The sequence below is a fragment of the Lygodium microphyllum genome, unplaced genomic scaffold (genome assembly GCF_053477565.2).
Source record: "Lygodium microphyllum isolate KBCC unplaced genomic scaffold, Lygodium_microphyllum_v1.1.10 scaffold_31, whole genome shotgun sequence".
NCBI lineage: Eukaryota > Viridiplantae > Streptophyta > Polypodiopsida > Schizaeales > Lygodiaceae > Lygodium > Lygodium microphyllum.
In genome coordinates, this window is record NW_028229514.1 from 17,925,710 (window position 1) to 17,932,887 (window position 7,178).

Genomic DNA, 7,178 nt, shown 5'->3' on the forward strand with positions numbered 1-7,178 from the left:
GTTGGAATTTAGAATATCTCTGATGTTGTGTAACAAGGACAGGCTGATCATGGAATTTTGCATATCTCTGACATTGTGTAATAAGGACAAGCTCATCATTATGATACCCATAAGTTTGTTCTTATGTCTCCTATTATAAGCTTTGTACTTCTTTATTATCTTTTACCACTTCTTGAACTTCTGAGTTTGACCATGATTGTATCTTTGATGTTTTGAGCTTTATAGGTTTGAGTGCTAAGTCAACTACTAATATGGAGCTTACAGGATACCTATGAAATGGGTGCCAATGGATTATGGCATAGGCACATTTTGGAGTAACAAACTAACCCAAAGTGCTAATGTCTCTGAGGTCACATGCACATTTCATTTTGACAGGTGCAATGTGAAACCTCACTGTTTTTGTGGTGAATTTCATCTTCCATATTTTGACAAATGGCACATTTTTCTTTGGAGTCATCTTTATGCTACACAAGAATTAAGCTTTATGGACTGGAATTTTGTGGATCTCTGATCTTATGTTCTAGTAATAGTGAAAGTAGTAGGCACTTTTATTTTTGAATAAAACACTAGACACCATCTCCTATTGCCATGCCTTGTGAGGGATGTGTGAATTGTTGTAAGGTCAAGTTAATCATTAAGGTACCCACAATTTTTTTCATATGTCTCTTGTAATAGGTTTTGACCACAATGAAGATTATTGTGATGATGAAGGCCTTGATTGATGCCCTTTGTTGGTGGTCATTGAATGCAATGGAGAGTGTCAAAACTATTACTCACATTTGAAGCTTACTTAAATATTCATGATATGTATGGAAGATGCCATGTAGATGTTCTTTGCAGTATGTCCTCAATTTGTATGCTTTTATTCAGATGTAACTTATTAATGTTATGCCAGGTGAAGTAGAGAAAATCTCTTTGAAGAGGCCTAAATCTCAAGTACTCATAATGAAGGTTTTGTGGAGAATCTCCAAGATACAATCGGTTCTAATTAATACATGGAAAAGATTCAGGAAGCTACTAGATAGTTTGTGACTTTATTGAGACTTTTTTTTTACTTGCTAAATTATCCTTGTAATCTTTATCCTTGTAGCATTGGTGTTTTTATTTTCTTCTAAAGTGGTATAACTCAAACATGAAGAGTGAATAAACACGAAGATTAAGAATTTGAAAAGGTTCATTGTCTTGTGTGCACGATACATACCTTATTACATCTATGCCTCCATATTTCATGTGTATTTTTAGAGTGATGTGTAGTGTGTTTCACAAGACTGTGTGCAAACATAAGGAGCATTTGCAACTAGTAGCTTTCGTTTTATGCATGTGTGCAAACATGCATTAGTCTATTCATTCTATATCCTTGTGCTCATGTTGATGGATTATCCATAAGGTTTTATAACTATTATAAATTTTTGCCAAGATGTCACTAGATTCAATTCATGGATAAGCTTTAAAACTGGATGAAGGTGTTTTAGGAAAAATTGAATATGTAAGCCTACTTCTCTTTTAGAAAACTTCAACTTCATATCCTCCTAGTTGAGAGGACAAGAACTTAATACATCATGTGTGATGTATGCTAGTATATATACTTATTTATCTCAGGTATTTTTCACGTTCCTCATATCTTCTTGTCAACTTAATTTTGTGGGGAAGATACTAGTGTGAAGACCGACAAAATCATAGGAAGAACGGATTGTTATTCCAAACAAAAAATGGGAGACATCTATAAAGCCTTGAGAGCTTCTACATGAGACATGATGGTTGGATTGTTGATTAAAAAGATGGAATGCTACATGGAGAAGGAGATTTTGCAGCCTAGATTCCACACTAAACTTGCTCATAAAAAAATTCATGGAGCATTGTATGGACTATGAAAAATGGTGACCTATCTCACCATAATTTCTTAAGTAGTGGATTAGATTTGTAAATATGTAGATCTAAGTTAATTCTTAAAAGTTTTTGCACTCAAATTCCTCGAGTAAGTTACTCATGAATATATGTGTGCATCACGTGGGTTTAAAATAAGGTAGTTTTAAAATACCATTTTTATTTTATTTTTACATACACAGGGATATAATATAAAGGGGTTATTTACAGATTGAATAGAAAATGGTTATGTTTTATTCAACAAAAATTCATAGATAAGGATATTTATAAATAGGCCTTGAATGCACGTGATGTAGAGAATATACATAAAGTAACTTCCACGAGGACTATTTGCAGGATTGTTTGCAGCAGTCAAATGTCAAATGTCTTTATGTAGGTGGTTGTTCACTATTGGTTATTGCCAATAATCACAAACTTGGCTGTGAAGTTTTAATACTAGCTGTATATCAGCTATACAAAAAGAAGCATCTCCATGTTCAACATCCTAGGCTTGCAAGTTACGATAGGACAAAAAGTAACATTGATCCCCATAAGCATTAAAAGGAGTTGGAACAATTATCTTTTCCGTCAACCACATGATGAGTTGACATGTATATGGATTTTCTTTAATATTTTAATTTTGTAAGGCTAGATGTTCTAAACATGTCATCGATAGATTTAGGTCCTTGGAGCTACTTTTGTGGAGCTTGTAGCTTGATGGATACCCTATACAATAACAACATTAATTTTAGCATCACATGCATCTTACATTTGTAGAGCATGAGATCATTGCTATAATTGCCCTCTCTTTTCATGTTTTAAGGAACCAAAGGCTCTTGCCATACTAAACAAAGGCAACCTCACATGTGAGCGAGCTTGTGAGTGGGCTTACTGAACCGCTATCCATTGGAAAGGTTATTTGTGAGCTAACAAAAATCATCATCATCACTAATGTTATCAAACTATTGTGCCCTCTCCTCATGCTATTTTTCAAGGAGGAATATGTGAGCGGACCATTGTTTGGAGCCCATTTTCAATTTTGCTGATGACATTGGGCTATAGCTTACTTGTAGCTCCATCTTTGACTAGTTGTGACATGTGGGATTGATCTTCACAATCTTGCAAGCTTTGCTGCTTCAAGTGGAGACCCTTGGGGCTTGAAATAGATGCAGATTATGGCTTCTTATTTAGAAAGATGGACACAAAGGGAGAGAAATCAAGAGTTGCAATATCTGGCTATGGCTGCTTTCTTGGGTGAAATAATAGTAGAAGAAGAGACTATTGAAGCATGTCAATATAGAACCTTAAAAGCTAAAAGTAAGCGCGAATTTGAGAAGAGAATATAGAATTTTGGCTTGTGTCAAGCTGCAAGTAGGATGAACATTGCTGGGGTGAGCTAAAGAAATGCTTTGTACCTACACATGATTTCCACCAAGAAAGGCACACAACTCTAGTGTTTTTTGTGGTTGTACGTTCACCAAGAAAGATTTGTGAAGAAATAGTGAGAATGAGTTGTACAAGTTGAAGAAATTTAAAGTGCATTGAGTGAGATGGTCTTTAGAGAAGAAGCTGCTTTCTTTCCTTGATGACATGGTTTTCATAGAAACTGCTACATTTATGGGAGCAAATGTGATGCAAGTGCTACTTGATTGCTAATGGAAGTGGTACTGGGTTATTCCAAAACCTAAATCTATGCATATGCTCAAGTAAAAACTTGCCTTCAATCCCATACTTTCCACTACTTTAGGGACTCTTATTTCAAAGTAGCTATTGAGGGAAAAAATTCCTATGTGGATTAGTGGTTCGAGTTTTCTTACATGACCTTCCTGTTTGTTGATGGCTGTCTCCTCTGCAATTGTCTCCTATGGATTGATATTGCTAGAGCATGTGAACTTGGTTGTTGAGAGAGTGCTACTTCTTGCTGTGTGCCTTGCATATAGTGTGATACTACAATATTGTCCTACTTGGTTGAGTCTCTTTTTAGGTATTTCTATACATTTGATGCACCTTGTTGTTTGTCTTCTTTGCAGCCAAAGTTTACAGCAATGTGTTTTTTTTAAAGCCTTCTATGCGGCCCATTTTCTAGCAACATGTCGTATTTTTTTTGATTGCTACAGGTTTTTCAGTATATCTATGTGAGTTGGCTACTATTGTTGACTCTAGTTTTTGTTAATAGTGTCCCCATTCTGAGTTTGGCTTGCTTATTTGTTCTTGGTGAGAAAGTTCTATTTTTATTTCTTTCTTCACTTTCAGTGTGGCAGGTTTTGGTTGTGGGTTGCTCAAGTTTTTTGCATTCTGTGATTGATTTATCTAAGCTTCCCATTGTGCCGATACATCTCTATGTATTGCAGAGGGACATACATGCCATAACCATCGATAGCTACATGGAACTACTTGACAATGACGAGCAAGCTCTCCTTTTCCAGAAATTCCCAAGCAACCCATTAGCATTGGCATCGACACAAGTGATAGAGATTTTCAATTTTATGTCCAAGTAATTTACAATGCGATGTCGCTGTTTATCATTTCATTAGCCATTAGGAATCAACTAGAGTAAGGATATAGTACCACCATATTATGGCATCATATAAATTACTTAAATATTTTTAAAAAATAAAATTATCTACATTAAAAAAGTTTCTCCACATAGAAAAAAAGCTTATATAGAAAATATTACATATCTAGGATTTTTCTCTTAACATAGGAAAAAAAACCTATATAGTGAAAATTTACCTATCTAAACTATTAGATGTACATTATGGCCTATTTGAAATTAACTAAACAATCTATGTATATCCTAGTTTTAAATTTACTGTATGATTTCTACTTATAAATTCATAGAAGTAGGAATGCGCAAACTAGGAAAAATGTAACATTTCCAATTAGAGAGAATCTAGAGTAACATTAAAAATTTATTATGTAGGAAAACTATCAAATGTAGGGAAATTTCCCTATGTGGGGAAACATAGGAAAATTCCCTATGTATGAAAATTTCTGCACATAGGAAATTTTTCCTACATATGAAAGAAGAAAAGGGTTTTCCTTATCATTTCTCTGGTCAAAAATAAATGTAGGTAGGAAAAGTAAATATTAGAAAAAATGGAACATTTCGTTATGTAGAAAATTTTCCCTATATAGAAAAGTTTTCTTTGAAGGGAAATTTCCCTTTTTATGTAGGAAACTTCCTATGAGATTTCCTAGTTTCTCTAATTAGGAAATATTCCATTTTCCCTAAATACTTTCCCTACTTATGTGTGTTTTTATCTATAGATTTGATAGGGGATTCCCTAGTTTTTCCTATGTAGGAAATGATTAAAACTTCTTTATGCTAGAGCCTCAAGTATCACCTTCGATCCCAAGATACCCTCTGCACCTGTTGTAATGCTGATTGGGGAGGTGATATTTTCACTCATAGATTGACTACTGATGGCTACCTCCTTCTCATGGGTGGTTCTTCTATCTGGAGTGCCAAAAGTAAAATTATATCACATTATGATCTAGGAATGAGACTTCTACTAGAAAGTTGCTCAATTTACCATTTATTTTGATAATCAATCTTATATCACACTCATCACTTTAGGTGATGTCAATTCTGACAAACTCAAACACATTAGTTTATGTTTCCATTTTGTAAAATATTTATATTAGGAGAGCTATCTTCACATTGAGCATGTGACTAGTTCTTACTAGATAGACATTTTCACAAAACTTGTCACTCATGAAAAATTTCGTCTCACCTCTAATGCTCTTGATTTCTATTGACATCATTTTTTGTACTTGCAACCCATTCCTTTCTATAAGGGGATAAAAAGTAGTAACTCCTTTTCTTGAAATCATTTTTAATTTGTCTTTTCTCGATTTAAGAAGGTATGATGGAAGAATATTCAAATATCTTTTAGTGTAAGCCTTCAAAAGTGGCATCTTTCACTAATCATCCACCTTTCACATTGACCTCTTTAAGAGGCATCCTTATATACAAGCATTGCTTGTACAACAATGAACACAATCAAGTCTTTTACTTTCTTTAACTCTTGTGTTCTTATCTTCATTTTCTTAGGGTTGGTTCTAGAGTGTGAAGTAGCTCAGAGGGTTTATCTATAAGCATTCATCTATATAACATGCATTCAAAGGATATTAAGAAATACCCTTTCTTTATATGCTATATGACCCTAAAATGATCCCTTTTACTTTACTAAACTTACATATTTTTTTCAATTTGTAATTAAAAAATCTTATTTGTAAATATGATCTTATAAATTTTACAAAATATAATACCATTTTTTTGAACTTATGTGGTATCTTACATAATCTATAAGGTGGACTCCTTGGGGGAGTAACAAAGATAAAGATGCATTAGTGCATTTATTCCATACAATTATAATTGCCTTTATTGTTTGAATGTGTCTATCCTTTCTGTATGGTGAAAGTGTGCTTGCTAACATAAAGGCTTGATATGTACCACATTGGCTAGTGACACCTAATCTAGTAGCAATGGCAATGACAATACTAATAGTAGCAAAGCAAAATGAGAAATCATAGTAGCAGTAGTATGAGGAGGAGAAGCATCAATTATCACATCAATTTAAGAAGGTATGTTGGAAGAATATTCAAATATCTTTAAATGTAAGCCTTCAAAAGTCAACAAAGATTACCCATTCCACATCTTCTCATTTATGATCATCTTATCATATAGCATCTACCAAGTGGATACTTTTTTCCACTAATCACCCACCTTTCACATTGACCTCTTTATGTAAATTCTATGAAATATAATACCCTTTCTTTTGAACTTACGTGGTATCTTACATAATCTATAAGGTTGACTTCCAAGGAAGCATCAAAGATAAAGATACATTAGTGCATTTATTCCCTACAATTATAATTGCCTTTATTGTTTGAATGTGTCTATCATTTTTATATGGTGAAAGTGTGCTCGCTAACATAAAGACTTGATATGTACCACATTGGCTAGTGACACCTAATCTAGAAGCAATGGCAATAACAATACTAATAGTAGCAAAGTAGAAGGAGAAATCATAGTAGTAGTATTATGAGGAGGAGGAGCATCAATTATCACAGCACTACTGGTAGCAAAAAACAACAATAGTAGTTATTGCAATGTTCATGGAAACTATATTTTCTATATCACATGCAAAATTTTAAACTTCATAAATTGAATGTCAATTTTTAAGTAAAATTCATAGTGCTTCGTTTGCATAAAAGGAAGTTTGAAAATTCAATAAGGTAGTAATAATAGCAATTACTGCAATATTCATGGTAACTATATTGCGTAGATGGGCTTTTCTTGCATAACG